The sequence below is a fragment of the Amblyomma maculatum genome, unplaced genomic scaffold (genome assembly GCF_055883805.1).
Source record: "Amblyomma maculatum isolate TAMU_Amacu unplaced genomic scaffold, ASM5588380v1 scaffold_13, whole genome shotgun sequence".
NCBI lineage: Eukaryota > Metazoa > Arthropoda > Arachnida > Ixodida > Ixodidae > Amblyomma > Amblyomma maculatum.
In genome coordinates, this window is record NW_028146738.1 from 7,799,700 (window position 1) to 7,824,073 (window position 24,374).

General features: G+C 50.1%; 1 pseudogene; it reads right to left on the reverse strand.

Annotated features, from left to right (window-relative positions):
* Positions 1-2,183: 2,183 nt before the first annotated feature.
* LOC146172165 (SOSS complex subunit B1-like) lies at positions 2,184-18,242 on the reverse strand (annotated as a pseudogene).
* Positions 18,243-24,374: the final 6,132 nt, after the last annotated feature.

Sequence of the window (24,374 nt, forward strand, 5' to 3'; positions counted from 1 at the left end):
GTATACGATGCCCTTAATAGCATTGTCGGGTGCCGCGATGTAGGGTGCCATGTCGACGGTCTTCTGGTCTATAACTATGGATTTGATGTTCACATAAGTGCTCGCTCGTTGACGATTGGGCGTGCTGATCGTGTACTTGTTGTTCCTGGAGTTGATCCTTGAAATATCTTCGTCCAGGACGTTTACATGTGGTAGGTTTGCAGATGCGCACATGGCCTGCAGTAGGCGACATGGCACATAGTCGTTTTAATTCCAGCCTCTTGGCCCGAAGATTATTTTATAGTCGCTCTCCAGGAGCTTCGGCATTGGTGCCCTCTTGCGGATGGTGGGATCTTGCCTGCTTTTCTGAATGCCAGATTTCTTCTTGCCGGCATTCACAGAGCTCGATGCGGGTTTCGCGTATTTCTTCTTCATGCGGTTGTGCATGCTGAGAACAGTCTCCCACTCACGGTTCTCGAATTCTGTGGGGTCAGTATCATCTCCATCCACAACGCTTTTCATAGTGGTAGTCTGCGGGCCACCACAGGGGCCGGCATCCGTCGACGTCTGGTAGAGTATGCGACTCTAGGTCTGAGAGTTAGGCCTAGATAGCTGTTCCATTTTGACGGTGAAATTCCGATAAAAGAGGAAATAATCCACCGAATGGCCAAACTCAACTCTTGCACGGAGTGATGACCAGGATCTTTGTGGTGGTTTTCGGCCCGTAGGCACAGATGAATGCTGGAAAACAGCTTTTTAGCTGAGCGTATGCGAAGTACGTCTTCCTCAATTGGCTTGGCTTGTACAAGCTTTCCCCTGGCCTGGTGCTCTGCTCTTCTAGGGGGAAATTTTTGGGAAAGGGGTCATGGCCGGTATAATTGCGCCGATGGAACAGTGATTCGATTTGCTATCGGACGACCATGAGCCCGCCTCGCCCAGAAGCCCATATGTGGCCTTTTTTTTTATCATTGCTTCTGACTGCTGTGGTACCCAAGGCTCAAAGTGAGAACCAAGATGAACATGAAACACCTTTTCAGGCTACTTGTTTGAAACTGGGTTTGGCCCACCAGGGGGCGCAGCGGGGTTTACAGAGCTCCCAAGCGCACATCCCTAAAAAGCTGAGCACTAGGCCGAGGGATGCTTGTACCCATTTTTACCGGTGGGTGTCCGGCACTGGGCTTCGAACTAACCACGTCCCACAGCTGAGATGGGTGCTCTAACCACTAGGCAAAAGCGATGATGGCCTTGTGGTAGAGCATCCGCCACGTATTCGGGAGGTACCAGGTTCAATCCCCGCTGCCTCTGAGTACCCACCAGTTTTCAATGGGTACAAGCTTTCTCCCGGCCTGGTGCTCAGCTCATTGGGGTGAAATGCTTGGGGAAGGGGTCATAGGTCCCAAATAGCTGTGCCAATGGCCAGTGATCCATTCTGCTATCAGACAACAATAAGTTCACTTAGCACGGCAGAAGCCCATTATGTGGCTCTTTTTTACTCTGGCAACAAATCGGGCTCAAATTCACCAGGATGTACTCGGCTATTCATTATCTGTGTCGGCCTCACTGAGAGGGGTAACATCGGGGACACGAACAGTGACTGCACATATGCACCAGTTTCTACACTGAGTCAGTTTCCACAAGCCATAGCCACATCTGAAGAGCCTCCTCCCAGGCTCTCTTCCTGAAGAACCCGGCTGCAAGGTCGGAGGAAGTCTGTATCAATTTTTAGTCTGGCCAGCGGCGGATTCAAACCATCCACCTCCCGCAGCAGAGGCAGGTGACCAAAACCACTGGGCCACAACTAGGATCTGAGGCTGAGGGATGCTGCAGAGGTAGGCTATGGACTATTTCTCTCACCCGGGGTTCTCTAGCGTGCACTGAAATTGCACTGTACATGGCCAACTGTATTTCCCATCATCGAAATGCAGCCAGGATTGATTACGAATGACTACGGATTTACAATCAACCTTCTGTATCAAGGGCGATTATCGTCATCGTCATCATCCCCTGCTCCCCCGATACTATCTTCCTTTTTTTTGTTTGCTAACAAATGTCCAACTGCTTTTGTGGTCGAGAATTTCTGGGGAGAACCTTGAGCATGATGGCATAAAAAGTGGTATAGTTAAGCGCTGCTTCCATCTAAAACAGCGCACATACCTCTGGTTAAGCCTTGATACCACTGTCATGGGCAATGCGCAGGGAGCTTTTTAGGGCATTCCTTGGTGGCCCCGTCCTCATGGGCCCCAGCCGATTACACCAGGGTGACCATTGCTTGGTGATGGAATGGGCAAGGCTGCACCACCCATGGGACCGGTACTGGCCACATTCACCTGTGAAGTTGGCGATCGCCTCCGTTCAACATTGGCATTCAGTCTCAACTGCAACTGCTGCATGAACTCTAGATTAGGTTCACTGAGTGGCAGGAAAAACCGATCTGAAAGTTGCAGACTTTTTCATACAGAGTAAGGCAGTCTTTCCACAGTGATGCATAACCATTGGTAAGCTTGCAAATATCACCTTGCTGAATGCATGTAACCGGTTCATCCCAGACAAACATTTATCGACCCGAATCGGTCTGCCACCTTGCATGTCGGAACTTCGTGTCCTTCTTTGGTCGCATTGGGCCAGCCTATTTCCAAGATACTGAAATTTTTCATGCCTGTCTTCAAAGTGCGTTTTGTCGACTCAGTAGTGAGTGAGTGAGTGAGAAAATTATAAAATGCTTGGAGATTTTTTTCTTCACCTCTTAAGCTGAGGGTGACAAGCGGTTGGCTCCCCCAGTCCAGGGCACCACTGGCTTTCACCAGCTTGCGAGTCCTTGTGACCAGGTATAGCTGAACCTCCTGGTCAATGCTGGCCAGCAAAGCCTCCCACTGCCTTTCATTTTGGTTTGGAATGGTTTGTAATTGATGTGCACTGCATTTCCACGTTATGTGGTACAGGGCAGGGGTCCTCCCGCACCATGGGCATTCATCTCTGAATGTCGTGGGATGCATCTTGATATGTGTAAATTAATGAAGGTGCCCGTCTGTAGCCGCCTCAGAACTATGGCCTCACTTTTTATGTAGCTCCGGATGTACTTCCCGCAAGCCTCTGTAGTGCTGCAGTATTATGGTGTAGTTGGGATCAAGCGGAATCAGGTCCTCTGATGCGAGACTGTTAGGTACACGGTAGGTTTTACCTCCTCTGGCTACCCTCTCTGCGTAAAAATTTCCCGTGATCCCTGCATGCCCCGGAATCCACACGTGTTTGCATGTATGGTTTTGTTGGCTCGCTTGTGGAAGTCGGGATTTGGTGTGCTGTCTTGGTATCTTGCCCCATTGAAAATTTCTGCATGTGGATTGAGAATCCGACTTGTCACTCTCCCCCATTTCTCTTTCCTGCCTAAGGGCCAGTGCGATGTAGCCATTTCTGCCACGGTGACCATACAGTTTTGGAGTAAGACTCGCGGCCCTCGCAGTCCGTGACCGTGGCTACCGCCCTCTTTGCTGCATCAGTGAACCTTGACGTGACTTGTTGGCCGAATGTTTTCTCATACTCTGCGCTCGCCTGCCTCCTTCCTGGGTGTAGGGGGGGGGTCTGTTTTTTGGTATGGGGCCGAACTCCGTACCAAATTCTGGCTTCCCGTGATACCTCTGTTGTCCTGTTATAAGCCTGTAGGTGAGTGCTTTACCCCAGCTTTTCCAACACCCGTCTTCCCGTCCTTGTTTGCAGAAGTTTGTTCAGATGAGACTTGATCTGGGCTTCTGCCAATTATTGTTCTTGTATTGTGTCAACGCAGGGCTGCCAGCTTGTGGTTTAGTGTGTACTTGGGGAGCTTGAGTGTGGTCTTGATTGCCATTTTGATGATGGCATCCACTCTGTCTTCCTCTTCTTTGGTCATATTGTTACGGGGTGTAGTTCAGCTTGAGGTTGCAGAGAGCGGATGCAGGAGACAAGGCTTTCACACAACAGGCCTTTCCTGCAGGCACCAGCCGACACTGCTCGAATGTTGTCTTCGCCACAAACTACCGAGGTTCTTTTTCCTTATGCGCATATCAGCGCATGCATCGCCTAACATAACACTACCCGCCGGCTGAAAAGCACCGTCCCGGTACGTACTATCGTCCAAACCCTCGTCCATGTAGTACAGCTTTAGGCGTGCAACATGGACCGTTTCGGTGCGTGGTGTAGAGGTATGGCGTGCGGGATTCAAGGCACAATTTCGTATGTCACTGGAGTCACTTGTCGTAAAATACGGTAGGGTCCTGTATAAGTGGGCAAAAGTTTTTCCGAGAGGCCAATGTGGCAAGCTGGGGTACAAAGCAGCACGAGAGACCCACAAGAATAATGGGTGTTGCGATGACAGAAATCATAGCGAAGTTTCTGGGAGGCTGCGAGTTGGTTGCGAGCAACAATGCGGGCAGCATCAGCTTGGGCTATGGTTTCACGAGCATGAGCTGGCAGTGGCGATATAATGAAGCAGGCTGTCAAAAGGAAGCAGAGGTTCACGGCCGTATAGAAGATAGAAGGAGCAGTAGCCGGTAGTGTCGTGGCGCAACAAATTGTATGTAAATGTTACAAAAGTCAGCGTTATGTCCCAGTCGCGGTGATCATCAGAAACATACATTGACAGCATGTCAGTCAATGTTAGGTTAAGGCGTTCGGTAAGCCTGTTTGTCAGTGAATGGTAGGCAGTTGTGAAAGAATGATGAACGTTGCACAACCGTAGGATTTCGTCGACTATACGTGCAAGAAAGCAACAACCACGGTCGGTGAGCAGTTGGCGGGGAGCTCCATGGACGAATATGACGCCGTTGAGGAGGAAAGCAGCGACATCAGTTGCACAACTGGTTGGTACTGCTCGTGTGACCGCGTTGCGTGTGGTGTAATCAGTGGCCACCGCAATCCATTTGTTGCCTGATGCAGACAGTGGTAAAGGCCCTAAAAGATCCAGACCCACTCCAGAAAATGGGTCTATGGGGATGTCGATCGGCAGCAGAAGTCCAGCTGGTAAAAATGATGGCTTTTTCCGGTGTTGACAGGGGTCACAAGCAGCCACGTATCAGCGGACTGCGCGGTATAGGCCTGGCCAAAAGAACCGACGGCGCACACTGCCGTATGACCACTTGCGTCGGTGTGTACTTCTATGGGCGCTGACAGATTGAAGTGAGCCATTACTTGCAGACCAGTGAGGTGGCCAATAAGAGTGGTGAAGGCGGCCGATTGTGGCCCCAGGAAAAAGAGACCTCTTTTTTCAGAAGCTGTGTAAGTAGACGAGCGATTTCCGTGAAGTTTGGTGCAAATCGCCGGAAATATTAGCAAAGTCCGAGGAAGCTACGCACGTCGCTGCAAGATTTCGGTATATGAAAACCACACACAACGCGAATTTTGTCGGGGTCCGGCTGGATGCTATGGGTGTTGACCAAATGTCCTAGGACCTAAGTTCCCGGCGACCAAAGCTACACTTTTTGGAGTTCAACTGAAGGCCAGCTCTTCGGAAGATGCCAAGAATAGCCAAAACACGATGGAGGTGGCCCTCAAAGGTTGATAAAAATATGATGACATCGAGGTAGCACAGACATGTGGTCCATTTGAACCCACGTAGTAAGGAGTCCATCATGCGCTCGAAGGTCGCAGGGGCATTACATAAGCTAAAAGGCATCACCTTGAATTGATAGAGGTCATCCGGTGTGACAAAAGCCGTCTTTTCACAATCTTTTTCGTCAACAGAGATCTGCCAATATCCAGATTGGAGGTCGATGGAGAAGCGAAGTATTTGGCACCATGCAGGCAGTTGAGGGCGTCATCGATCCTAGGAAGAGGGTGCATGTCTTTCTTTGTTATCTTGTTTAGGTGTCGATAATCTACGCAAGACCTCCAGCTGTTCTTTCTCTTTGACGAGTACTACTTGAGACGCCCAGGGGCTGCTCGACGGCTCAATAATGTTGCTGGCCAGCATTTTCTCTACTTCCTGAATGATTCGGCATTGGGAAAGAGCAACTCTGTAAGGCTGTCGTTGAATAGGGCGGGCATCTCCAGTATCAATGCGATGTGTGACGGGACGTTTGGCCCAGGGATCCGTGACCGAAATCAAAAATGTCGCTGTATGACCGCAAAAGGCCGGCAAGGGCACTGGCATATTTGGGACGCAGGTCAGAGGCAACCGTGGCTGAGATGCATTCCTCCGGACTATGATGGGACTGGTTGGGCAGGTACCTCGGCGTGATGGTCGGACAGCACTGATGATATAGTATAGTTGGACAAAGGTAACAGCTCAGCAAGAAAAATTTCCTCCGGGAGAACTTGCGAAGACATGCTGAAGTTGAGTACGGGAATCTAGGTGAAGTTATTTGCGACGTGTGCATTGTTATGAGGTAGGGCAATGTTGCGCTGTAGAGTGATGTCGGCGATGGGGTTGACAACGTAGTCACCGTCGGGAAGGGAAGGAAAAGGTGACATGGGCACGTGTACTGCCGCCTCGGGAGGTAGGCGAGTAAATGTACTGGAGCGGAGGCGAGGCTGGGAATGGTCAGCACTAGGGTTGTGAACACAATGGGGCAGGGCTAGGCACAGAAGTCCGGAGGAACAGTCAATAAGAGGGTAATGGGCTGTTAAAAAATTTAGGCCTGACGTCTTGACAAGTAGTAAGGATGGCGAAGAGCACAGGGACGTGGTGGCTGGCGATGCTAATGCGTGCAGTGCACATTATAATGATGGTAGCATTTTTGCCATCAGCAAAACGAACTGTAGAGGTGTTAGCGGGCTTAAGAATTTTTTTTTAGGCGTTTGCGGAACAAAGAACTAAGGACTGAAATGTGGGCTTCAGTGTCAATGAGAGCGGGAACAGGGACTCAAATATAGCTGCGAATTTATCAAGGGCTAAGCTGATGGCGAAAGCTGATCCCCGATGGTACTGTTCTTTAATAGCTCTACGAGGACATTGATCAGGTTGTGGTGTGGTGCGAAGATCAAAACACAGTTGGCTGTCCAGGTTGGTAACGCAGCGTCACGTCCAGCGGCTGCGTTGCCTAGTTTCCCGAGTAGGGGCCTTGGTACGTTGGGGACAAGCTGCGGCAAGGAGTAGGTGATCGGAAACTGTGGGCTTGAAGCGATGGCAAACGGCTAGGACGACGGGCTTGCTCAATGTTCTCGTTACGAAGCTGTGCTGGAGTGGCAGAAACGTGCCGTGGGGCATAGTATTCATGGCGGACAGGACTAATAGGGGCGAGAAGGGGGAGCCGGGCGGCTGCGGCAATAGCGGGACGTATGGCCAGCCCAACAGTAGATGAAGCAAATAGGCCTATCGTCAGATGTGCCCCACTGCGCAGGATTGCGGGTAGGGTAGCGCTGTGTGTAGGGCTGTCTTGTGGTAGCAGCAGCAGCAACCATTGGTATTGGCTGTGGTGCAGGGGATGGCGTGGTAGGATTGGAGACGAGGCCCACATTGGCAAATTCTTTGTGGACGACAGCCTGTATCATAGCTATTGTTGGCTGTGGAGGAGTTGATGTAAGTGTTACAGAAGTCAAGGCCTCGATTTCTCTGCAGACAATGGTAGTGAGGTTGTTCTGACTTGAAGGCTGCTGCAAAGTGGGCAGATCGTCACATGAGGATGTAGTCGCCATGTTGGGAAGGCGCTCAAACCGATGGACGATGCAGCGCTGCTTCGCCTGTTCGAAACGGCGACAGACTTGCATGACTGAGTCCACCATAGAGCAGTCGTTGCAGAAAAATATTTTGAATGCGTCATCAGCAATACCCTTAAGTATATGGCCCAATTTATCATCTTCAGTCATGGAGGTGTTCACCTTTTGACACAGGGCGAGGACGTCCTGTATGTAGGCGAGGTATGATTTGGTTGACGATTGAGCACGAGTAGCCAGCTCTTTTTTGGCTGCTAGAGCTCGCCCAATCGGCTTGCCGAACAAGTGCAGAAGTTTTTGTTTGCAGATGTCCCAACATCTCCTGTTCGTGGTTGGTAAACCAGGTCTTTGCCATTACCGCTAGGTAGAAGGTGATGTTGGCAAGCATTATGCTAGCATCCGACAGGTTGTTCTTGCTGCACCTTTTGTATTCATCGAGCCAATCTTCAACATTCGTCTTGTCTTCACCGTTAAAAATAGGTGGATGGCGGATTTTGGTTAAGACCATGGGGGCAGGTGGAGTTTGCAAAGCGGGTGATGCGTCCTGGGATGCCATGCTTACTGGGGCAGTTGGTGGGGTGAGCTCGGGGAGATGGCATCCACTGTGCAAATCCAGGTTTCTGCCGTGGAAACACTAGTAGCTTTAGCAAGGGGATCGAAAGCGTCTCCACCAAGATGTTATGGGGTGTAGTTCAGCTCGAGGTTTCAGAGCGGATACAGGAGACAAGGCTTTCACACAACAGGCCTTTTCTGCAGGCACCAGTCGACACTGCTCGAACGTCGTCGTCTTTGCCAGAAACTACAGATTCTTCTTTTTTATTGCATATCAACGCATGCATCGCCTAACATAACAATATTAAAGTAGGGTGGCGCATATGCTACTCTGCTAATCATAAGGCTCTGGACCAGTTTGAGTGTCCAGCTTCGTCGTCCCCATTTTTTTGCTGGTCACCCAAGCTGTTCTAGTAGGTCACCCAAGCTAAAGTAGTAGACGAATATGTCTACTTAGGACAGGTAGTAACCGCAGATCCAGACCATGAAAAGGAAATAAGAAGATTGGGATGGAGCGCATTTGGCAAGCACTTGCAGATGATGACTAGCAGCTTACCGGTATCACTCAAGAGGAAAGTATACAACAGTTGCATCTTACCTGTACTCACCTATGGGGCTGAAACATGGAGGCTAACCAAAAGGGTTCTACTTAAGTTGCGGACAACTCGGAGGGCTATGGAACGAAAAACAGTAGGGGTAACGTTAAGAGGTAGGAAGCGTGCAGAGTGGGTCAGAGAAATAACTCATGTTACATGACATTCTAGTGGAAATTAAGAAATGGGCAGGACATGTAGTGCAAAGAGAAGATAAACGATGGTCCCTTAGGGTAACAAACTGGATTCCAAGGGAAGGAAAGCGTAGCAGGGGGCGGCAGAAAGTTAGGGGGGTGGATGAGGTTAGGAAGTTCGCAGGGGTCAAAGTGGATGCAGCTAGCACAGAACCAGGTTAAGTGGAGAAATATGGGAGAGGCCTTCGCCCCGCAGTGGGTATATCAGGCTGATGATGATGATGAAGCTATTCTGACGACCTGCTGGGTCGCAGTCTCAAGCAAATTAAGTGTGTGTTGGCACTTTTGATTTGATTTGTGGCACATCCCCAGGATCCTCACGGTTGCTTTTTGGGCACTCTCTCCTTGTAGCCAGATCTCGAGCTTCTGGCCTTGGTCTGTGAGAACAGATTGGTTGCCTTTCACTCTCCAGAATGCGATCAGCTCTGATTTTTTTTATGAGCTCTCCAAGCCCCTCTGCATTAGATATTGCCACCTGGTGTCCCCATGTTCTTGCTGCGCCTGGAAGAAGAGGACACTGAAGTTGACTCTCGCGTGCTGTGTGCCGGACTTCGCCTGCTGGTACAGCTTCATCCCGTCGTTTTAGTCAAGTCTAGCCCTGTTGTCCGTGACATATTTTGGTGTCGGCGCAGGGTATCGATCCCAGTATATGTCCCGCACTCCTCCACATACCCAGGATTCAGGTCCTGTGCCAATCGACACTCCTGTTCACCGCGCTAGCCGGAGGAACCTAGGCCTACCACCTGAGCACGGGCCGTTGGAATTCACCACCGCAGCCGCCCCTCGACCTGTCATGCAAACTCCAACGTACTACACTCTACAGAGCCCACGACTGCCTAAGGCTTTCCACGGCTGTCAGACGGAAGACGTCGAAGACTGGCTCGCCCAGTTTGAACGGGTCGCCGCATTTAATCAGTGGGACGACGCCGCAAAGCTGAGGAACGTCTTCTTTAGCCTGGAAGATGGCGCTCGCATTTGGTACGAGAATCGTGAAGGCGCCCTGACATCGTGGCGCGAGTTCTGCCGCTGCATCCTGGACACCTACATCAGCCCGGATCGCCGAGAACGAGCGGAAAGGGCCTTACGCTCTCGCATACAGATGCCGAATGAGACCATAACCATGTACGTGGAGGACATGACTAGGCTGTTCCGACGATCTGACCCGGCCATGCCCGAAGAGAAAAAGGTGCGCCATCTCATGCACGGCGTTAAGGAACAACTGTTCGCTGGGCTCGTGCGCAACCCGCCGAGCACAGTTGCCGAGTTTGTTTCGGAAGCAATCACGATGGAAAGGATGCTCCAGCAGCGGTCTGCGACCTACGACAGGCCGGTACTCGCCGCTTCGCTCACGGAGCCGCATTCGGCCTTCGGGACTAGTCCAGATCTTCTTCGCGAAATCATCCGCTCCATTTTGCGTGAAGAGCTCCAGAAGCTTTTCGGTGCTCCCCAGCCGACGGTCGGCTCTGTCGCCAGTATTGTCCGAGAAGAACTCCAGCAAGCACTTCGGCCTTCGGTACCAGCTGCTAACCCGCCATCCTTTTCCACCGAGTCCTGTCGGCCAAAGTATGTGGACATCTTGCGACGTCCCCCGACTGATTCCACGCAATTACTGCCACCCGACCAAGGCTCACTGCATTCAGCCCACCCCGAGCCGTACATCGACAACCGCCGACCACCCCAGCGAAAGGCAGACCTGTGGCGTGCCCCAAATCGGCAGCGCCTGTGCTTCCACTGCGGAGAAGCTGGTCACCTGTATCGACAGTGCCCATATCGACAACTGGGACTGAAGGGTTTCCCCATCGACATGCGTAGCCCTCCTTTAGGCCAACGACCCCGGGATATTGAGGACTACGTAGCCCAGCAGCGCATGGCGCCAACTTTTAGACGACAGTCACGATCTCCGTCTCCACGCCGACATCCTCGCAGCCCAGCTCCTCCGGAATGGCGCAGCGACGGTCACCTAGTCCGAGCCGGTAAAACTAAAGACAGCGACCTCAGGGGGCGAGTCCGCTTCAAATCGACGCGACGAAGACCCCCCGACAACGCGACCCGTGAGTGACCGCGACTTGACGGCCCCGACGACAGTTCGTACACGTGAAGATAGACTCTCGTTGGATATACCCGTGCTCCTCGACGGCTATAAGGTTAGTGCATTGGTAGACACTGGTGCTGATTTTTCGATTTTAAGCGGGAAGCTAGCGGCGCTTCTAAAGAAAGTGATGACGCCATGGTCTGGCACGCAGATTCGAACCGCTGGCGGACATGTAACTCCGAGCGGTCAGTGCACGGCGAGAGTCCAAATTCGCAACTCCACGTTTGTTGTCAGCTGCCTCTTGATACCTGACTGCTCCCGCGACTGTATCCTTGGTGTCGATTTTCTCCGGGAGTATGGGGCCATTATCGATCTCCGGAAGCGCACCGTGACCTTTTCGACCGAGAAAGCTGATGATACTGACACCGCAGACCGCCAAAGCCGTGTCCCTCTTCGAATTTCCGCCGAGAGCGTTTCTATTCCTCCACGTTCTAGTGTTTTTGTGACTGTTAACTGCGATGAACTACGTGACGGAACGGCGGTCGCTGAGGGCAACCAGTCCCTTTTGCTCACCCACGGCGTCACCTCGGCGCGGAGTCTCATCCATCTGCGTAACGGCCGATCTAAGCTCCTGGTGACTAACTTTACGAACGAACCCCGCCATCTTTTCCGCGCTACTGCAATCGCATTCGCCGACGCCTTAGCGGACGTTTCTGAATGTTTTACGTTCGGAGAAGTTGAAAATGTGCGCCCATCCCTTGATCGTCTGGATATTAGTACAGACCTCTCGGAGACACAGCAGTACGATCTGCGTTCTCTCCTTCTAAAATACAGTGCTTGTTTCGCGACGTCATCGAAAATTCGGCAAACGCCTCTTGTGAAGCACCGCATAATTACTCCCGATGATGCCCGCCCTATACGCCAGCAGCCGTACTGCATCTCAACGACGGAACGTGAAGCGATTCAGACACAGGTTCAGGAGATGCTTCGTGATGGTGTCATCCAACCCTCCAACAGTCCGTGGTCGTCCCCTGTCGTGCTGGTGAAAAAAAAGGATGGTACCCTTCGCTTCTGTGTTGATTATCGAAAGTTGAACGACATCACTAAAAAAGACGTCTACCCGCTGCTCCGTATCGACGATTCGCTCGACAAGCTTCGCCGTGCCCAGTACTTCTCCTCCATTGACTTGAAGAGCGGGTACTGGCAGATTGAGGTCGATGAGCGGGACCGCGAAAAAACAGCTTTTGTCACCCCAGATGGACTGTATGAGTTTAAAGTGCTGCCATTCGGCCTATGTTCAGCGCCGGCTACTTTTCAGCGCATGATGGACACCGTTCTCGCCGGCCTCAAATGGCAAATCTGTTTAGTTTATCTCGACGACGTTGTCGTGTTCTCTGAAACCTTTGGAGAACACCTCGAACGCCTTCGCGCAGTATTAGACTCCCTCCGGTCAGCTGACTTGACGCTCAAGCCCGAGAAGTGCCACTTTGGCTACAAAGAATTGAAGTTTCTCGGTCATCTTGTAAGTGCCGCAGGCGTTAGGCCAGACCCCGACAAAACTGCCGCTGTAGCCAAATTTCCCGTTCCTGGCACGAAGAGGAGTTTAAAACGTTTCCTGGGTTTGTGTGCGTACTACCGCCACTTCATCGCCGACTTTTCCAAGATAGCCGCACCCCTGACCCGCCTCACGCGGGATGATACACAGTTCGTGTGGGCCGCCGAACAACAGGAGGCTTTTGCGGAGCTGCGCAGACGACTGCAAACTACCCCTGTTCTTGCGCACTTTGATGAAGACGCTGCCACCGAAGTCCACACCGACGCCAGCAACATCGGCCTTGGCGCTGTACTCGTACAACACCAAGCTGGCGTGGAAAGGGTCATTGCGTATGCCAGCCGCACGCTCTCCCGCGCTGAAACAAATTATTCCACTACAGAAAAGAAATGCCTCGCGGTTGTGTGGGCAACTATGAAATTTAGGCCTTACCTCTATGGCCGTGCGTTTAAAGTCGTTACTGACCACCATTCTTTGTGTTGGCTGGCCAATCTCCGTGACCCATCAGGGCGCCTAGCACGATGGAGCCTTCGCCTCCAAGAATTTGATTACTCCATTGTGTACAAATCTGGTCAGAAGCATGAAGATGCCGATGCACTCTCCCGGGCACCCATCGGATTTGTCGATAACGTCACGGATGACAGAGGTTTTCTTGGACTAGTGAATGCCTCAGATATAATGACCCGACAGCAAGCTGACCCAGAACTTCGGCCTGTCATTGACCACCTGGAGGGTCGCGCTGCTGACGTCCCCCGTCAGTTTGGAAGGCACCTGTCTGCATTCTGTCTTCGGAATGGCGTTTTATTCAAGAAAAACTCCAGCACTGTTGATCGAGCGCACCTCCTTGTGGTGCCGGCCGACCTTCGCGACGATATCCTTTTTGCTTGCCACGATGAGCCCACCTCCGGCCACTTGGGCTTTGCACGCACACTCGCTCGAGTTCGTCAAGCCTATTATTGGCCTAAACTTTCTGACGCCGTCCATCGCTACGTCAGAGGCTGCCGCGAGTGTCAGCATCGAAAGGTGCCTCCTCTCAAGCCCGCGGGTTTGCTCCAACCTATTATTCCACCTCGGTCGCCGTTTGACCAAGTCGGCATCGACCTACTGGGCCCATTTCCGCTGTCATCGATGGGTAACAAATGGATTATAGTCGCGACTGACTATCTCACACGTTATGCGGAAACCAAGGCAGTGCAGCGGGGCATATCAATTGAGATCGCCCAATTCTTTATGCAGCAAATCGTGTTGCGTCATGGTGCACCGTCCCTAGTCATAACCGATCGAGGCACCGCGTTTACGGCACAGCTCATGCACGATGTGCTCGAGCTTAGTCATACCAGCCACCGAAAAACTACTGCATATCACCCGCAGACGAATGGCCTCACGGAGAGACTCAACAAAACCATCGCCGACATGATCGCAATGTACATAGACTCGCAGCACAAAAACTGGGATGAAATTCTCCCCTACATCACATATGCCTACAACACGGCCACCCAAGAGACGACGCGTTTTACACCATTTCGCCTAGTCTACGGACGTGACGTTCAGACGATGTTGGATGCCATGCTTCCGAGCTGCACAGATGATCATCCACTCACGCCAGACGCCGAGCAGTTTGCTCAGCGCGCTGAGGAAGCACGTCAACTTGCCCGCATTCACATTCAACAACAGCAGGGCACGGATGCACGCCGCTACAACCTCCGTCATCGACACGTCGCATACCATCCTGGAGAGAAAGTTTGGGTGTGGACCCCGGTGCGTCGGCCCGGCTTGTGCGATAAACTGATTTCTCGTTACTTTGGACCTTACGAAGTTCTGCGCCGAGTCACGGAAGTGACTTACGAAGTTCTTCCAGTGGGTACTGTGCAGCCCTCGCGTCGGCAACCACGCTCCGAGATCGTGCACGTTGTCCGCATGAAGCCCTATTTCACGCGGTAGTGCGCTATGCGCTTGTTTCGTTGTCGCGTAGGGCATCTTACCCCGCCTCCGTTATCTATGCTGTCAATGTGCTGGTCTTTCTTTTCGCTTACAGTGGCCATCGCTCGCGCTCCGTCCCTTATCTCTTTTTTTAAGAGGGGGAGTAATGCCACCTGGTGTCCCCATGTTCTTGCTGCGCCTGGAAGAAGAGGACACTGAAGTTGACTCTCGCGTGCTGTGTGCCGGACTTCGCCTGCTGGTACAGCTTCATCCCGTCATTTTAGTCAAGTCTAGCCCTGTTGTCCATGACAATATTCTTCTGTGACAGATGCTACTTCTTGCAATTTCACTTCCTTCTCCCCGAGTGATCCTGTGGTCGTTCAGGACGTCATTCGTGACAGCGTGCTGAATGCCCTCCATCTTCTCGAGTCGCCTGGCCAGGCCAATCATTGCCACGTTGAAGGGTGTGGGCGAAATGGCTGCTTCTTGAGGCGTCCCTTGGGCAGAGAAAAGGTGTCTGTTTTTATGTTGCCTGTCTGGTTATTCAGAAAGCTCTGAATGCACTCGTAGGCTGGTTCCACAATTCGTGTCTACCAGACTGTCCAAGATCCCCTTGTGACTAACATTATCAAATGCACCTTTAATGTCCACTGCCAAAACCACGTGTTCTGCTGAGCATGGGATAACTCTCAGGACGTCTTCTTTTTTTCTACTGGAGAACGTCCTAGGCTGATAGCTTTTCCCTGAAGCCAAACATGGTGTCTGGCATCTAAGCGCTCTCCAAGTAATTTTGCAGTCTTTTGTTGACAACCTTCTCGAAAATCTTCCCCAGGCACAAAGTTAAAGAAATGGGCCTCAAATTTTCTATTGCCAATTTCTTACCTGGTTTCGGGATCATTTTGACCACCAAGTGTTTCCACTGCGCTGGCATCCTTCCTGCTTCCCAATGCTTGTTCATGAAATCTTCCATTGCCTTGATATTTCTGTTGCTCATGTTCCGAATTATGCCATCAGTGATTTGTTGTCGCCAGCCACAGTGTTTCAAGTGGCACTGGCTATTGCCATCTGGACTTCTTCCTCTGTGATCGGCCTGTCCATTTTCAGATTTGGGACTCCTTTGTATTCTGCGTTTGGAGATGGATCCTCTAGCTCTACTCCGTAGCATTTGTCATAGATGGCCTTGATCACATTCTTCTTCGTGCCTAGGAATGTGTGTAGCAGCCACTCCAGTGACTTCTGTCCCTCTCACTTGGTCTTGGTGTGGGGTCCATGATGGCTTTTAGGATTCACCATGTCTGGGAAGTGCTGAGTGTCCCCTGCAGTGATTCGCAGAATTGGCCCCAGTTGGCTCTCGCCTGTTGTTCGGTGCACTTCGCAGCCTTCTGTCTGATCTCGACGGTCTTCAGCCTAAACTTTCGATGTGCCTCTGTTTCTTCCATCTTCCTAAGTCCCCTTCTACCTTCCCACAGGGAGATGGGCGTCTATTTTTGGGGCCTCATTTGTGTTTGTCTATTGTGTATATCTTGTTTTCCCGTAGTACCCCGCTACAGCTAACAACATCCTCGATCTCGCCTTGGTTCTGCGTTTCTCTGAACTTGTGCCAGTTTATAATCGTGGCTGCACCGATTTGACGCCTAATCTTGTACATGCGGATGGTTGTGCTCACTATATGGTGATCACTACCCAGACCGTTAAGCATGTTTATCTACTCAACGTCGCCGAAGTTCTTGACCATTGTAAGGTCCGGGGTATTGTCCTTGTGGGCACTTCCGGGTCCCTTACCAGTACCAATTCATGCCTGTCTATTAGTTCTCTAATGATGTGGCCTTTCTTGTCCAGTCGCACAAGATCCTAGTTCGGGTCGTTTGCATTAAAATCGCCTAATATAATTAGCTGATGTCCTCTTGCCAAGTTCAATGCTTCTTCGAGGAGCCTGTCAAAGTCTATCTTCCACTAGGGAGGGGGGGGGGCTGTATTCATTTAGAACTAAAGTGCCGTTTTTTTGTCACCCTTTTGAACCACCTCCACCAGGTGGGGTGTTTCAATTCCTTTGCATTGGCCATAAGTCTTCTCCAACATTGTCGCCACCTTCCAGCTCGCCATTGGCAGCAAAGACCTCGTACCCGTGAATTTAAAGGGAACTGCCTGCCTCCTGTAGGGCTATCACAGCCGATGGTTCCGCTTGCGAGGTCAGCAGCTGTGACAGCATCCCCTTCTTGCATCTGATGCTCCTACAATTTCACTGCCACATCTCTAGGTGGTCTTGCTTCGCCTTCTGGTGTCTAGTCATGATCGGACTCAGATTGCAATCTGGTCAGTCCGGGCCTGTGGTGTGGCTTCTCAGCCCTTTCTCTTACTGTGATGGCTGGTGTTTGCTTCCTAATCAGTTTGGTCATCTTGATATGCATCACCTGGAACTTTTGCTTTATATAGGCTGTGACTTGCTCCATGGCTTTCATGATTTGCTCAATTATGTATGGGAGCAGGTGTGCTAGCTTCTCCTCTACTATCCTTCCTATGGCTTCGGTAGTCTGATTTACTGAGGGTGTGGATTTTTTGAACTTGTTTTGTGTAATGTTAGTGTGCTTCTGCATCTGATCTAATTGTTCCTAATGTGTTCTCCTTTCTAATTCCTTTTAGCTCGACAAGAATTTCTGTTCTCTACTCCTCCAGCTGTTTTTGGGAGGCCAGTGCTGGCAAACTCACCTGATCAAGATCTTGTCTCTTCTTCTCTCAGACGCCTGGCTTGCTCTTCTGTGCTGGCTTCTTGGGTTCCGCCTTAATCTCCGACCTGGAATGGACCTGGAACGCCTACGCTATGTCTCCTCCTCCCCATCCAAACTAACTACCTCTGATGCTTCTTCATGATGCCCCTCATCTCTGTGCAGCTCTGCCGTGGCCGTGTGTTTTCTTTATGATCTCCTTGAGCTTGCGTCGGGAGCCAGTGGCTCCGGTCTCGTGTGCTCCCCCACAGAGAGCGCATTAGGGTTCGCACTCGTGACCCTCCTCCAGATCTTGCTTGGTGGATCTTCTGCATGCGCTGATAAACGTGTTCGGGCATACATCTGCTCGGTGTTCTGGCTTTTGGCAGGTGTGCAAAAATGCTTCGCTGGCTTGTACGGATTGCATGGCATCTGCCCCATAGTAGTACACTCACTTTGGTACGACTGGCCCCTCAATGACAATGAGGGCCGACTTGGACTTGCCCAGCTGCGATTATTTTCACACCCTGGGTCCTGACGAACAGGTTCTCCATTCTTGCTCTGTTGACCCTGAGTTGATGCTGTGGGCCACCCCTTTGAAGTACTCTTCTGGTGTAGTCATGAAGGCATTGACCGAGTGGTCTCCTAGAAATTCAAGCTGCAGATGCTCATCTGCTCATCATGTGCTCTGCTATCTGCATGTCTGGGGTGCTGTTGACTGATGTCGGATCCCGGTCGGAAATGGACCAACAAGTCTTAGACGAAAATCCTGTGGACCTCCACAGGCACACACGATAATGCTAGCCACTTGGGGTGTCATCAAGTTCTTCACTACCAGGCCCTGCTGGGGTCTGAAGATTATCTATGCATCATTCATCGGCAGTAGTCTGACGGGCCTTTAATATGCTTTGAATTTCACGCTCCCTCCCCACCGAGTCCATAGCACCCACTTGGAGCAGGCGCGCCAGCTGCACCGTGACCTTGGCTGGAGTTCTGCATTGTGGTGCTACCTCCGCGGCCTTCCTGGCTGGTCTCCGCGCCGCTTGCCATCTTGGAGTCATGTCCCGCCGTAGGGGTCATCTTGGCTGGCAGCACCATTGTCGCCGTCTTGCCCACTTGAGCGTTTCCTGTCGTATTCTCGGTAATCTTGCCCTGCCGCTCCTGTTTTTTTTGCTTTTTTCTGCCATAGTCTAGAAACTATGATCTTCTGCTTGCCTTGAAAGGCGCTGTCCATGGAATTTGTATCTTTGGCGTTGCTGGTCTTGGCACCTGGCATCCCGCCTGTTTTCCTGTCAGGTGGAGACAGGTTCGGGCGCAGTGTAGTGTCCATCGATAAATCGTGGCCTTGGGTACCGTCCATTCTTGATCCAAATGTTGGCCTAGATGGACCTCTTATCTAGATCCTCGCCCCCACAGTGGCTGTCGCCGCCTGCCAGCACTCGCAGTCCTGCACCTCTGCTGCCATGCTAAGCCTGATGCTGGCGTAGTCGATGGAATTGTGGCTATAATTAAAAAAGCAGTGGTCCGTTCGTCAAAAACTTGGTATTGTCAGACTCCTGTCATCTCTGATCTTTGCTTGGTAATTTGGAGGTGGTCCGATGGAAGTTGGGATTGCACGGACTCTTGAGAGCCGATGTGGACATGTCCGACCTATGAGTTGCCAAAAGAGCCAGCCTCTGTTGAATCCATAACTTCCAGCCGTTCCAGAAGCCTGCTCATCACAAATGTTAACTGCGTAAAATGCCAGCAAGCGCAGACATCAGATTTACACTTCACACATGCTTGAGTGTGTATGTATGGAGGTACGTACGGTCCTAACCGCCACACGAATGCTTATACTGTCAGCCTGACATTACTGTAACCAAAATTTGATATGTACCTAGCAACATAAAAGTGGCATGGCTGCACAGTTCAATTCTCCCTGAATTCAGGAGGATAAAACCTAATAGAATTATACCACAATAAGATAATGAAAGTTCCGTAAGGCAAGTCATGTTGGCAAAAAATATAAAGTTGAGAAAATTGCATTTTGAGGTTTTGACACTGACTGCACAAAATTTTAGGTGGAATATTCAACTGGAAATTTTATTTGAATGTTCATTATCTGTCGCCCTGCAAAACACCATTCCATCCAAGGAAACATTTTGAAGAATGTTGAATATCTGTGCATGGTGAAATTGCAAAAGATATTTGCATGAAGTTATGGGTTGAACTCTTTTTGGCCGACGAGAGCACGGGGCTAGGTGTGCCCAGTTGCAAGCACAGTATTTAATCCCTGAAAGTTTCTTGAGGGAACTAGCAGTCCGGAGCCAAAGAGGTCCGAGCCCCACCATGAAACACTTTTGTGTGACCCTGAAAAGGTTCGTTGTGACACTCAAGTGGTTGACCGCTCACGTCTTCGCGATCTCGTCGCAGGCTCTGCGCTTCGTGTGTGCAAGCAAATTGCTTAACACTTTCATGTCCACAATCACAAAGTCAGTACTGGCATCGCCTTCCACGTTGATGCCGAGGTGAAACTCGTGTTGGGTAGGTGACTTCTCTGTCAAAGGATTTTGCACTGGCCACTTAAGATATTTTGCCGGCTTTGCCGTAGGGTACTATGCAGTGGCAGTGTCAACACGTGGAGTACCATGATCCAGGATGCAATTCGTGCTGTAATTGAACTGGCAGTGTCTTCATTGGGCAGTGCGGTTGATGTTCCCTGCACATCTAACAAGTCTGGCACCGGCTGTAACACAGGTTTCGACAGCACGCTTGTGGCCGACGTCGTCTGGTCTTTATTTCGTGCCCGTTCCTGACGGCTTCCAAAGGCTCGTTTTATGCACGGTGATATTCTACTGTTTTCTGGCATCTCGATCTCAAAGAAAAACTGCACAAAGCGATGAATCGAGGAACACGAGCATAAATGTACGTGTGCATGAAGTGCCAGCTATGGCGGCGAACGCAAAATAGAATGGCATGCTGATCGCGCCAGGCAATGGGAGACATAAAGCGGCATGCTTTTCAAGCATGCCAAATGTCACTGTCAGTCAGAGCAGCCAATGTAATTCAGAAGGTAGGTTTAATCACTGTGACATGGCACTGGGACGTGGCAAAGCTGCCGGGAACTCGAGAAAGACAGCACCAGAGTCACTAGTATGGCTAAGGCTAGCTAAAACATCCGGTACTGCAGTACAGCCACATGACGGCACTACGAAATTCATTAGGAATACGGCATTACTCCCTTCTTTGAAAGGCGTCCGCCTCGGCGCTAACAACTGGGGGAACCGTGCAACAAGGAACTACGGTAGTGTTGGGTGGCTGGGGGTAAGATATGAACGAGCAGCTAATGGGCGTGATAAGCCTTCATTCGAACGACGTGTGCCACTTTGGATGTCGGCCGTCAAGAGGAACAAACAGCTCCCTGGGGAAAAACTTCATAATTCACTTCTCCGAGTTGGCGGACCACCTCAATACCGGCCAAAGTGTCCATGAAGTAGCTCTTCAGACTGCCCTCATATGGATTAGGCTCCATATCCAAACTTGTTCTCTGGGCTCGTAAAGTGCATTTTTGTGGTGTAGATCATACCGGTGAGCGTCTTTCTTGCTGGCGCCGGATATGCTGTCGCGCAAGTTGATGGGCGGCCTCGACATGAAGAACGAACTCATCGGCATTCATGACGGATTAACATATCAGGAAGCAGCATTGCGTCCAGCATAGTCATGGTTTCGCAACCATGGACTAAATGAAACGGAGTGAAGTGCGTCATTTCTTGCGGTTAGTGATATATACGAAGGGGACATAGGGAAGTATTTTGTCCCATTTCTGATGGTCTTCATTGGCATACATTGAAATCATGTTGGCGATTGTCTTATTGAGCCGTTCGGTGAGTCCTGTTACTAAACAATTATGCTCTGCATGAAGAAGGTCGCAATTTCAGCAGCAGTTCCACGATGAAGAGCTTTTGTCTCACAGTGTCGGCTGAGATAGTCGGTGGTGACCAAAATATACCGCTTACCGAGCGAGGACTCCGGAAACGGGCCGAATAAATCTATGCTGACTTGATGGAACGAGACTTGTGGCTGATCAATTGGTTGGAGCAGTCCGGCTGGCTTAGTCGGTGACGTTGGCATGCCCGGCAAGTTTTGATGTAATGCTTGAAAACCGCATTGTGCTGAGGCCAATAATACTTTTGGCATATGCGTGCCAACGCTCGGAAAAAACCCGGATGCCCAACAGAAGGGTCTTGAAAAGTATGCCGCGTGAGAACTAATCAGACCATAAACGGCCTTCGGAAAAAAACGGTGTCGCAGCCAGTACACTTGAGCGATGCCATTTTGAGGTAGTGCAAATTGCGCACAAAGAAAACTTCAGAAGAAGCTCAAGATGGCGGCAATCGGCCAGCTGCAATGCCCACAGTGCACTTGGGAATTACGAACAAATTTCCTTCTTTTAAGGGGCATTTCGTGGCTGGCATGAGGTATTGAAAGCCGATATCACATTTCCTGACTGAATTCAGCATTAATAATATGAGTCCAGGTGCTCGAAAGGATAAACATTCCAAAAATGACTTTTCTCGAAATCGATATTTGACCATTTTCGACTGCTCTAAGACTCGCGTCAACCCTTAACTCTATGGCTGTTATCATTAACAATTTTTGCTACTGCAAGTCTTAAACCAATTTTATTTTCCAGATTACATATTTATCAGCAATCTGAAAGTTTGCAATTAGACTCAGTTTCCTTTAAAGGTCCACAAAAATGGTCACCAAGAAGCCACTGATAAACGTGTTCAGTGTGTAGAACGAATCCTTTTGAACATTAACCCAAAGTATAACTCCTTGGAACAAAGCCAGCGATTTATTATTAATTTTTAAAAACAGCGTTTTTTGAAATTTGCAGGCAGAGAAGTTGTCGCTTGGTGGTGTCGCATGGAACTATTTCCTTAACCCGTGACGTCACGAGTGAGTTGACTGGCAAGGCTTGCTAGAAGCTGCCATTTGCTGCGGCCACTGAAGCCACGACGTCACGGACACACTTCCGTTAGCTGCGAAAGGCGTCTGCTCATGCGCTGTGCTAACTCCTCAGGCTCAGGCGTGTGCGGGCTGTTGTTACACAGCTCACCACTCTTGGTTAGGTGGCCATTGCCCACCAAGTACAATTGAAGTGACACAGTGATCGGCAGAACGAAGCTGCATTTACTCATTTATATAACGTGGTTTCAGAAGTACTGGATTGTCATCCGACAAGGCGTCAACAGCACGGTCAAGCACCACACGATGGCAGCACCTCCTCGACTGCCATAAACACCACCGCTGTGGCCCCTCTCGCATACCGTACGCGAACGACACTGCGGATCGTTAGCACCAACGTCTGAATAAAGCATGGTAAAATTTGTTGCCGTCTGGAATATTGAGCCGATTATCAAGTATGAAGCCCTCATGAGGATCGCTGACTAGCAGCAAATTGCTGGTAAGAGCGATAGCTGTGATACAAGAAAGTTTCTGCTCAAGCCAGCTGCCGCTGGAGCATTTCGGCTTATCTGATATCTGCTCATACTAGCTTTGCGAATAATGCGTCACCAGAGTTAATCCTACGATTCTTTTACTATGCCAGGATAGGATTCACAATAATGGTGTTTCATAAGTAGACGATTTACGACAGCGTTGATCGGTTCCAAAGCACCAATCGCCACAGCTTCGAAGCGAAACATTTAGGCCTAGCGATGACTAGGGATGGTCACGCACGGTGCCATCATTCGCCGCACTCGGGCGCTCCACCCTAGCTGTAATTGTGTAACATACCTCAGCCTGCTCACAGCATCCTGTGCTGCAAGCGTTGCAAATTCATGTACTTTCATTACAGCTAAGGCCGCGCATTTTTTGACATTCTGCTCAGCTACAAGCTGTTCAAATGATACTGCAAGCAGGACAAGGCTTCAGTACGCTGCGCTGTTGGCCATAATCAGATGTCGGGTGGCACAAGACACCGGATATTCAATACATTGATCTTTAAACGTGATACCGTAGACAAATGAATAACTTTGTGAAGCAGACCCACTCATACGTTTCGCGCACTTGGGCGCCGACGAGTAGCCTCCGTCAACAGACACCACTATAACCTCGGTTAGTGACTCAAGCCGAGGTCACCAAGTTCGGTTTGCAATAACTGCGGTTAGTGGTGTAACCAGGGTTTGGTCTATCACGTAACATGGGCTAACCACAGTTTCACGTAACTGTGGTTAATCCTGCCTGTGAACGGGCTGTGTGAACTGGCGAGTGAGGACGGGTTGACGCGAGTATGCCAGTGAGCGAGTGAGCGCGCAGCAACCAGAAGTTTGTCGAAGTGACGTATTTCTGGGTGGAGCTTTGAACTTGCTTGTATTCTTTATTTCTTTATGACTTCCTTCGGCATACGAGTTGAGAGGGAAAATTGGAAGGCTCATTTTTAATCGCCGATATGTGGTGTTGCAGAAGTAGATCGAAAATTTTTTGTTGGAGAATGATGGGTGGTTCAATATCTATCAGTGTTATGGCGTTGTTTACCCTTCTTGGTGACCCTTTCTGTGGACCTTTAATGGTTGCGGGCACTGCCACTATTCGTATACACCCAAATTTCGACCAATCAAAACTACCACTTTTTGATTCATAGTCTATTCACAAATTTCGCAGCTAGTAGTATCAGCTCTCCTGAGCCTGGCATCAGTGCCCTTCTAATTTTCAGTAAACTTGATGTTTTTACTGGCCGTTAACACTAATAACAGCCTTTCATTATTGTAAATTGCAGAATAATATTAATAAATAACTTTTTGTTGAGATATATTCGTCTGCTCATCAGCAGCTACATTTTAGAGCCTCTTCGCTCATCAGTGAAATTGAACTGAAATAATAGGGGAAAATCTGGATAAGTCGGGGATTTTGAAAATAGTGGTCTGCTAAACATCCCGAGACTCAAATGCAGAGTTTTTGGACAAGGGCAGTTGGTGGTACCACCACTGCCTGTTTCCGAAAAGTCTGCATAGGTTCAGATCCTACTGGCAGCCTGTGCCAGTTTTCCTATTCTGTCAAGGAAAAAAAATTTCTACTAATTTCTAATTGATATAGACAAGTAAAAAAGCATGTCATGCAATGGTGAGTTCAAACCACTGCTAAACATTTTTTTGTGTTCAGCTTGTAGAGTGAGAATTAACTGAAAATGTGTGAATTTGTATCATTGTCTTTACTTCTTTATATGTTTTGCTGTTAGATGTG